The following is a 10,577-nucleotide window of genomic DNA, read 5'->3' as shown; positions in this document are numbered from 1 at the left end:
GGCTGTGTGTGGTTGTGTATGGCTGTGTGTGTCCGTGTGTGGCCATGTGTGTCCGTGTGTGGCTGTGTGTGGTTGTGTGTGGCTGTGTGTGTCTGTATGTGTCCGTGTGTGGCTGTGTGTGTCTTTGTGTGGCTGTGTGTCCGTGTATGTCCGTGTGTGGCTGTGTGTGGCTGTGTGTGGTTGTGTGTGGCTGTGTGTGGTTATGTGTGGCTGTGTGTGGTTGTGTGTGGCCGTGTGTGGCCATGTGTGGCCGTGTGTGGCCGTGTGTGGTTGTGTGTGGCCATGTGTGTCCGTATGTGGCCGTGTGTGGCTGTGTGTGGTTGTGTGTGGCTGTGTGTGGTTGTGTGTGGCCATGTGTGTCCGTGTGTGGCCGTGTGTGTCCGTGTGTGGTTGTGTGTGGCTGTGTGTGGTTGTGTGTGGCCATGTGTGTCCGTGTGTGGCCGTGTGTGTCCGTGTGTGGTTGTGTGTGGCTGTGTGTGGTTATGTGTGGCCATGTGTGGTTGTATGTGACTGTGTGTGGCCGTGTGTGGCCGTGTGTGGCTGTGTGTGGTTGTGTGTGGCTGTGTGTGTCCATGTGTGTCCGTGTGTGGCTGTGTGTGTCTGTGTGCGGCCATGTGTGGTTGTATGTGACTGTGTGTGGCCGTGTGTGGCTGTGTGTGTCCGTGTGTGTCCGTGTGTGGCTGTGTGTGTCTGTGTGTGGCTGTGTGTAGTTGTGTGTGGCTGTGTGTGGTTGTGTGTGGCCGTTTGTGTCCGTGTGTGGCCGTGTGTGTCCGTGTGTGGCTGTGTGTGGTTGTGTGTGGCTGTGTGTGTCCGTGTGTGTCCATGTGTGATTGTGCGTGGCCATGTGTGTTTGTCTATGGCTATGTGTGGTTGTGTGTGGTTGTGTGTGGCTGCATATGATTGTGTGTGGCCGTGTGTGGTTGTGTGTGGCTGTGTGTGATTGTGTGTGGCCATGTGTGGCCATGTGTGATTGTGTGTGGCTGTGTGGGTCCATGTGTGGTTGTGTGTGGCCGTGTGTGGCGGTGTGTGTCTGTGTGTGATTGTGTGTGGCCATATGTGGCCGTGTGTGGCTGTGTGTGGCTGTGTTTGGCCGTGTGTGGCTGTGTGTGGTTGCGTTTGGTTGTGTGTGTCCATGTGCGGTTGTGTGTGGCCGTGTGTGGCCATGCACGCTCGCCAGCAAGCACGCTCATGCAGGGCAGCTATGAGCAGACAGGAGCTGGGTGTGCCCAGGGTACACATGTGTGTTGGGCTGAGGGCTCTGTGAGGATAGGAAGGGGTGCCTCTCTCTGAGAGCCGGGACAAGGGCATAGCAGAGCCTCGCCCAGCCCAGCCCCAGGCAAGGACCTCAGGGTGGACGCCTGCCTGCCTCCCTGCCCCGCGGGCTCTCGCTCCCCCCCACCGCCCGCAGCAGCCCCCTGGTGCCACAGCTCTGCTTTGCACTCCAGCATCGGGACCCACCCAGGGCTGTGGGGCCCTTTGCCCCCTTCCCTCGGGCAACAGCTGCTCCCCTCACAGCTGGATGCAGCCTCTGAGCAGGGGCGGGTGGGGCGGGGGAGTGGGTGGGGTGCCCATCTTGGCTTATCTGACCACAGCAAATGGCCAGCTGCCTCTGGTCAGTGAAGCAGACCCCCATCTTCAGGGGCCCTACCTCCCCAGCCATTTGGTGCTCCTTCAAAGCCCCAAGCCGGATCACGGGACTCTTGGATGTCCTGGGATCTCGGGATAGCAAATGCGGGAAAACCCACTGGCCTGGGGGCCGACAAACGTGAGCTCCTTCATATTCCAAGATGACCAATATCATCTTGATCACGGATTCATTCATTCAATAAGCAAATACTTATTGAACAACACTATAGTGTGAACAATTCAGACCGTATCCCCGATCCCCTGAACATTCCTTCTAGAGGCAGGAAACAGGCAAAATAAATGAGCCGTCAGTAAATGCAGCGAACTCAGAAACTTACGGACGATGACAGAGGAGACACAGGGAAAGGGGCCGGTTTTTCACAACGTAGACCACTGAAGCCTGGGGCCCTCCTAGGAGTCGCCGACGTTCTAGCCAAAACCTGAATGACCGGCTTGCTATGTGACCCTAGACAAGGCTCCCCCTCTCTGAGCCTCAGTTTCCCTGTCGGTCCATGAGGATGCTGAACCAGCAGGAACTAGCTTTCTGCGACTCTAGGGATTGTGGCAGTGGCTCCCAGAGGTGATTGGAGAAGTGGATTTCCTGTTAAAAATAATAATAATAAGTTATAAGAAGGAAGCAAACTGACTCTCTGGTGGAGAAGTCAGTGAAGGGCAGTGTCGTCCTCCCCGTCTTGGAACCAAACCCCATCTAATGGGCTGCTTGTTAGACCGTGAGTAAGAGGGGTCTGAAAGCCTCTCCTTGTCTGCACACCCGCCTCGCTCACCTCTTTACCCGTCACTACCTACTTCCCCCCATTACTAAGCACAGCACCCTACACTTGTTCAGTCGCTAAGTCATGTCTGACTCTTTGTGACCCTATGGACTACAGCACTCCAGGCTTCCCTGTCCGTCACTGTCTCCCTGAGTTTGCTCAAATTTGTGTCCATTGAGCAGGTGATGCCATCCAACCATCTCAGCCTCTGTCGCCCCCTCTCCTCCTGCCCTCAGTCTTTCCCTAATTTCCTGAAAAGACACGGCCTCAGGGTCTTTTCCAGTGAGTCAGCTCTTCGCATCAGGTGGCCACAGTATTGGAAGTTCAGCTTCAGCCTCAGTCCTTCCAGTGAATATTCTGGACTGATTTCCTTTAGGACGGACTGGTTCTTGCAGTCCACCCTAGACTTAATGGATCACTAATAAATATGCATTACTACGAACAAAGCTAGTGGAGGTGATGGAATTCCAGTGGAGCTGTTTCAAATCCTGAAAGATGATGCTGTGAAAGTGCTGCACTCAATATGCCAGCAAATTTGGAAACCAGCAGTGCCCGCAGGACTGGAAAAGGTCAGTTTTCATTCCAATCCCAAAGAAAGGCAATGACAAAGAATGCTCAAACTACCGCACAATTGCACTCATCTCACACGCTAGTAAAGTACTGCTCAAAATTCTCCAAGCCAGGCTTCAGCAGTATGTGAACCGTGAACTTCCAGATGTTCAAGCTGGTTTTAGAAAAGGCAAAGGAACCAGAGATCAAATTGCCAACATCCGCTGGATCATGGAAAAAGCAAGAGAGTTCCAGAAAAACATCTATTTCTGCTTTATTGACTATTCTAAAGCCTTTGACTGTGTGGATCACAGCAAACTGTGGATAATTCTGGAAGAGATGGGAATACCAGACCACCTGACCTGCCTCTTGAGAAACCTATATGCAGGTCAGGAACCTACAGTTAGAACTGGACATGGAACAACAGACTGGTTCCAAATAGGAAAAGGAGTACGTTAAGGCTGTATATTGTCACCCTGCTTATTTAACTTCTATGCAGAGTACATCATGAGAAACGCTGGGCTGGAAGAAGCACAAGCTGGAATCAAGATTGCCGGAAGAAATATCAATAACATCAGATATGCAGATGACACCACCCTTATGGCAGAAAGTGAAGAGGAACAAAAAGCCTCCTGATGAAAGTGAAAGAGGAGAGTGAAAAAGTTGGCTTAAAGCTCAACATTCAGAAAACTAACATCATGGCATCTGGTCCCATCCCTTCATGGGAAATAGAGGGGGAAACAGTGGAAACAGTGTCAGACTTTATTTTGGGGGGCTCCAAAATCACTGCAGATGGTGACTGCAGCCATGAAATTAAAAGAAGCTTACTCCTTGGAAGAAAAGTTATGACCAACCTAGACAGCATATTCAAAAGCAGAGATGTTACTTTGCCAACAAAGATCCGTCTAGTCAAGGCTATGGTTCTTCCAGTGGTCATGTATGGATGTGAGAGTTGGACTGTGAAGAAAGCTGAGCACCGAAGAATTGATGCTTTTGAACTGTGGTGTTGGAGAAGACTCTTGAGAGTCCCTTGGACTGCAATGAGATCCAACCAGTCCATTCTGAAGGAGATCAGCCCTGGGATTTCTTTGGAAGGAATGATGCTAAAGCTGAAACTCCAGTCCTTTGGCCACCTCATGCGAAGAGCTGACTCATTGGAAAAGACTCTCAGTCAGGAGGATTGGGGTCAGGAGGATAAGGGGACGACAGAGGATGAGATGGCTGGATGACGTCACTGACTCAATGGACGTGAGTCTGAGTGAACTCCAGGAGTTGGTGATGAACAGGGAGGCCTGGGGTGCTGCGATTCATGGGGTCTCAAAGAGTCGGACCTGGCTGAGCAACTGAAATGAACTGAACTGAATAAATATGCAGGGATGATTGGGCTGCAGCTGGAAGGAGCACCATCTATACCTTCAGAGGCACCCAGGGCTTTCCTTAAGACCACCTGGATGGAGGGTGAGTTTCCCATGACTTCGAAGAGAAAAGACTCCTAAAAGGCACTGAGGCCATTGATTCCCAAGCTGAGGTCAGGGGCCCTATGAGGCCAGTAATGGGGGAGAGGAAGTCTCCGGGCCCAGCATCAGTGTTTCATAAAACCCTGTGCCCCACCACCCCTTGAAGGAGGTCACCCTCTCTGCCTGCTGGGCTTGGATCTCACACCTCGACATGCTGGCTCTGGTGACTCCATGCCGCTCAGGATGCCCTGGTGAACAAAAGCTGGGAAGACGCATCCATCATTATTTAACAAATGGAGTGGGCTGGATAAACAGGCTCCTCCAAAGTGATAACTCGTTAGTGAGGGGAGACGAGGGAAATGGGCAGAATGGCCTTTGCTGGTGAGGAGCTTGCAGCCGCTAATCTGTTGTGCACACTTGACTTTGCCCAGGAGGAAAGTGAGGAGGCCGGAGGAGGGAAAGGGAACACCTCCAGGCGTCCCCAGGGGGCACCTCCCATCCCTTGCGCCCCTTGGCCTCCCCCTCCCATCCCTGTCGGTCCTCCTTGGAGCAGACGCCCCTCTGTGAGGCTGGGAGGGGAGAGGGCCTCCAGCAGGAGACAGCAAGACAGGAAACAGCAAAGCCAGGAAAGCAGGCAGGAAGCGGCGGCCGGGCCGGACTCCACTCACGCCCGCGCCGTCAGCCTGCAGGAGAGCCGCCCGGTATGGCCACAGATATTTACAGTGAATCTAAACCAGCAGAGGTGCTGGGCCGGCACTGACAGTGGGAGGATGTGTGGCCCGGCCGTCCAGGGGAGAGACCAGCGCAGAGATGGGAGCCTCGCGCCCCCAACAAAGAAGTCAAGGCTTCCCCCACCTGGGCCACAGCCCGAGCTAGCCCTGCCCGTCCAGGCTGCCCGCAGTCCGTCCCCCCGTCCCAGGCAGAGTCTCAGAACTGCTGAGAGAGCCGTCAGCCTGCCACCCTGCCTCAGTCCCACGGTCTAAGCTGAGGGTCCACATCCTCCGTCTGTTACACAGAAGCCACACGCTCCTCACGCCAGGGAGAGCAATCCTCCTCACGTTGTACTTTATACCCGCAGCTCAACCTCATTCGCCCTGGCCACGTTGAAAGCGACTGCAGTGAGTAGGTAATGTGCAGAAACTTTCTCCACGGCACCCCAGTCCGAGGGCCGTCATTCAGCAGCTTCTTGAATACCTCTGCCAACCAGACACTCATTGCTGCCCTGGAAGGCCATTCCAGTCCCATCTCCATCCACAGGGCTCCTTCAACAGAGCAGAGTGGTTCAGAGCCCAGAGCTGCCGTCACCCGTCATGTCCCATTGCCACTGGGTGAGCCGCCCAATCATCTCAAGCCTCAGTTTTCCCGTCTGTACAATGGGAGTCGTTGTAGCACCTACCTTACAGGGTTGGTATGAGGCTCGGCAACAGAGTAGCAATCAGGTACTTGGAGACGATGCCAGGGAGGCGGAAAGCCGTGGGCAGAAGTACAGAGATAGGAAAGGAAGGGCAGCAAATGTCCTGGGCTAAAGACAGATAAGGCTGGGAAAGCCAGCCACCACGTGCTGCCATTACAGAGACTGCGAGGAGTCCCCTGGCAGCCCAGTGGATAGGACACTCAGTGCGCTCACTGCCCGGGGCCTGGGCTTAGTCCCTGCTCAGGGAGCTAAGATCCCAAAAGTCAAGGCTCGTGGCCAAATAAAGTAAAATAAGAAAGAGACGCTGAAGAGCCGGGCCTGCCGTGTCCGGTGCGGTACCCGCTCGCCGCAGTCGCGGTCAAGCACTCGAAGTGTGGCCAGCGTGAGTGGGGGCAAGTTGCAGGATAAAATACAGTGCGAGAGCGACTTCCCTGTGGTCCAGTGGCTGAGGCTCTGCCCTTCCACTGCAGGGGACACGGGTTCAGTCCCCAGCCAGGGAACAAAGGTCCCAAACGCCAAGTAGTGCTGCCGATGAATAAATAGAATGCAATGCAAGATATCACACTAGTAAGCTTTCGTATTGATTGCACATCAACTGATGTCTCGGACACACTGAGGCAAATAAAGTACGCGTTAAAATGCATTTCACTTGTTTCTTCACTTTTTCAGTGTGACTACTGGAAAAAGGAAAACTACATGTGTCGTTCCTATTATATTCCTGTGGGGGAGCACTGAGCTAAAAGGTCAGATCCAAGCTTCAGAATGTTCGCTCTGGAAACTTTCCGGGTGGTCCAGTGGTTAAGTCTTCACCCCAATGCAGGGGTCCTGGGTTCGATCCCTGCTCGGGGAACTAAGATTCCCACAAGCCACACAGCACAGCCAAAAAACAAATAACAAATGAATAAAAATACATAATTTTTAAAAGATGAAGGCATCTTTGAGGGGTGTCGGAATAGAGATGCGTGTTAGGAAACAGAGGCAGTTGTCTGAACCCAGGCCTGGCCTACAGAGAGGACTCAGGGATTTTTTTGGCCACAGGTGGATTCGAGAGGGAAGTGACTTCTCTTCTCCTTAAGCTCCACATAAATACAACCACTAGTAGTAAGTAAAATTTATCACACCAAAGCTATTAGGTAAAGTTTGTCAGGCACTGTAAACACGTGTGTAAATGCTCTTCCCCATGTAATTTCACAAAATTTTTAAAAACTCATCAAAAAAGAATGCGTGCTGAAGAGTTGATGCCTTTGAACTGCGGTGCTGGAAAAGACTCTTGAGAGTCCCTTGGACAGCAGGAAGATCAAACCAGTCCATCCAAAAGGAAATCAACCCTGAATATTCATTGCCAGGACTGATGCTGAAGCTGAAACTCCAATACTTTGGCCACTTGATGCAAAGAGCTGACTCTTGGGAGACCCCGATGCTGGGAAAGATTGAAGGCAGGAGGAGAAGGGGACGACAGAGGGTGAGATGGTTGGACGGCATCACCGACTCAATGGACATGAGTTTGACTAAGCTCCGGGAGTTGGTGATGGACAGGGAGGCCTGGCGTGCTGCAGGCCATGGGGTGGCAAAGAGCCAGACACAACTGGGTGACTGAACTGAACTGAACTGATAGAGTCTGTGAAGCTCTGCTTTTTGGAACAATCTATAAAGTCATATTGTTTTCCCCTCGTTCTTTTTTAATGACACTTTCTTAGTTTCTCGAGCCAGGAGAGGTAGCTGATCTGCCGCCAGTGGGATAGTCAGCTGCTGGGTGTGAGCACAGACGGGTCCTGGATGACTTTCCCATCAGCTCCAGGGGCACCACGGGTATCCGAGGGCTGCGATCTTTGCCAGGAAGGCACGAGGCGGGTGCTCCAGCGCCTCCCACCTTTGTGACGGCTGGGGCCCAGGGGAGGGTGGGAGATGGAAGTGAGCACCGGAGACCATGCAGAGCCACACAGAAGTGCAGAGCAACCTCCTGGGGAATTGACAGCCCGGGCCTGGCGGGCAGCGGGAATGCCCCGACGGTTGTACCCTGCTGCCCTCTAGTGGACACGAGCTGGAGCTCAGTCTCCTCTGAGCCCCACTGCCTTCTGGCCCTGCTGCTCCCCAAAGACTCCACCAGCTGAGCCCCTAAGAGGGCTCAGGCAAGGCAGACCTGTCCTTCCTCTAGGTTCTCAAGGCATCTTGGAATTGCCAACGCCAGAATCTTCCAGCTCTGGGGCTGTACTAAGAATCCTTAGCAAAGAGGTGCATGCGGGCTCAGTGGCTAAGTCCTGTCGGACTCTTTGCAACCCCACCGACTGTAGCCCACCAGGCTCCTCTGTCCACGGGATTCTCCAGGCAAGAACACTGGAGTGGCTTGCCAATTCCTCCTCCAGGGTGGTCTTTCTGACCCAGGGATCGAACGCACGTCTCCTTTGTCTCCTGCATTGGCAGGCGGGTCCTTTACCCCTGTGCCACCTGGAAAGCCCAGCAAAGAGAACTCACAGTCAAACCAGCTGATGATTCTGGGGATGACCATGTCTTAGAGCTCAGCTCAGGCCTCCAGTCTCCTGGAGAATCAAGTGCTAGGCCCCGACACACAGCTCAGAGTTTTGAGCTATGCATTCTCTCCTGAAATGTGGTTATATTGCACTGCAATTATCCATATCATTTTATGACCCTCATATAGGAAAGGAAATGTTCTTATCATTTTCTCTCTGGAAGATGCCTGCATAAAACCCAGAGACATTGAATCATCCTCGGTATTTTTCATGACTCTTCAACAAGCATGTCTTTCTCTAAAGATACACATGAAAAGGAAATGCATAACTCTGTCTCGTTAAATAAAATTATGGACTAGAAAGAGACTAAGGAATCTTAGTTTAAATAAACTGACACTTGAAAGGTTGAAGGGTTAGGCCTGAGGCGAGTCTCATGACTGGGCACCTAGCGCCACCTTGTGGCTACTCACAGAACAGCAAGCCCAGCCTCCACTCTGCCTACATGACCCATCATCCACCCTTTAGGAGAATATAACTCAGAACTGATCAGGATCTTTTATTTTCATCAAATTTGTACTGAAACCTCTCCTATTACACCCACTAATTTGTAGCATGAAAAAACAGGCAGAAACACAATCGATTGCCCAAGCAAGAAGTGTAAATCTAGAAACATTCTTTACCCATAACCCCTCTAGCTTACCTGGTAAAGAATCTGCCTGCAATGCAGGAGACCCCAGTTCGATTTCTGGGTTGGGAAGGTCCTCTGGATAAGGGGATAGGCTACCCACTCCAGCATTCTTGGGCTTCCCTTGTGGCTCAGCTGGTAAAGAATCTGCCTGAAATGCAGGAGACCCCGGTTCGATCCCTGGGTTGGGGAGATCCCCTGGAAAAGGGAAAGGTTACCCACTCCAGTATTCTGGCCTGGAGAATTCCATGGACTGTATAGTCCGTGGGTTCACAAAGAGTCGGACACAACTGAGCGACTTTCACTTCACTTTTCATAACCTCTCTTAGCTCTTCCAGTCTTAGCCACATAGAGATTTAATTAATGACATCTCAATAGGTATACATGCCTTTTCTCTTTTCCTCTTTCTCTCTCTAGAAATACCTTTCGCTATTTCTGAGGCCCCAGCCACTCAGATAAGAAGTGATCTCCAGCACAGACAGGTATGGGACAAAGCTACTTAGTGGCCGCAGTGCTGGGTTCTCGTGACTCACTCGGCAAAGGCTTCCTGGGTTTCTCCTCCGTGGGAGACACTACGCTAAGTTCACCTGTGAGTCAGAACACTGCCGAGGCCTCTAGCTTCAGAAGACTGGGAGCCTGGGGACGCATAGTCTTTGGAAGCGGGATCCTGGTGTCTCCCTTTTCCTGGCAAAGCTATAAAGCTATCCCTTTGCACTTCACCCAAAGCTCTGTCCCCAGGATTTGATATGGCATCAATGTACAGAGAGGCTGAGCTTTCAGAAAAGACAGAAAGAAAGAAAGAAATGAAGGAAGGAAAATGGAGGGATGAAGAGAGAGAAAGAGAGAAAGGAAGGAAGAAAAAAGACCAAGAGCCTTGCGGGGGAGACAGACTGCTACTGACCAATGATATAAAAAAGCAAACCTCCAAATGTGGAAGCCAATCTGGCTATTATTTCCATAGCCAGAGTTTTAGATCCTGACTCCTAGAGGCTTTAAGTACTGAAAAGATTATGACCTCCTCCACAATCATTTTTTAAAGATTGTTGACATGGACCATTTTTAAGTCTTTATTGAACTTGTTACTTGAGCTTCCCAGCTGTCACAGTGGTAAAGAATCCACCTGCCAACGCAGGAGACGCAAGAGATGTGGGTTCAATCCTTGGGTCAGGAAAGTCCCCTGGAGTAGGAAATGGCAACCGAGTCCAGTACTCTTGCCCGCAAAATTCCACGGATGGAGGAGCCTGGTGGGCTATAGTCCATGGGGTTGCAAAGAGTCGGACATGACTGAAGTGACTTAGCACCCAAGCAACAGCTCTTAAACGTGGCCTGGACCTACTGACTTGCTTCTATAGTCCGTGGGGCTGCAAAGAGTCGGACATGACTGAAGTGACTTAGCACCCAAGCAACAGCTCTTAAACGTGGCCTGGACCTACTGACTTGCTTCTCTAGTCCTGGGGCTGCAAAGAGTTGGACGTGGCTGAGCACGCACACAGTATTGCTTCTGTCTTATGTTTGGTTTTACGGCCGAGAGGCGTGTGAGATCTTAGCTTCTCAACCAGGGATCGAACCTGCACCCTTGCACTGGAAGACGAGGTCCTCGCTGCT

Source organism: Capra hircus, chromosome 15 (assembly GCF_001704415.2).
Source record: "Capra hircus breed San Clemente chromosome 15, ASM170441v1, whole genome shotgun sequence".
In the NCBI taxonomy this organism is placed as follows: domain Eukaryota; kingdom Metazoa; phylum Chordata; class Mammalia; order Artiodactyla; family Bovidae; genus Capra; species Capra hircus.
The sequence above is the reverse complement of the archived record's forward strand: the minus strand, read 5'-3'. Positions refer to the sequence as shown.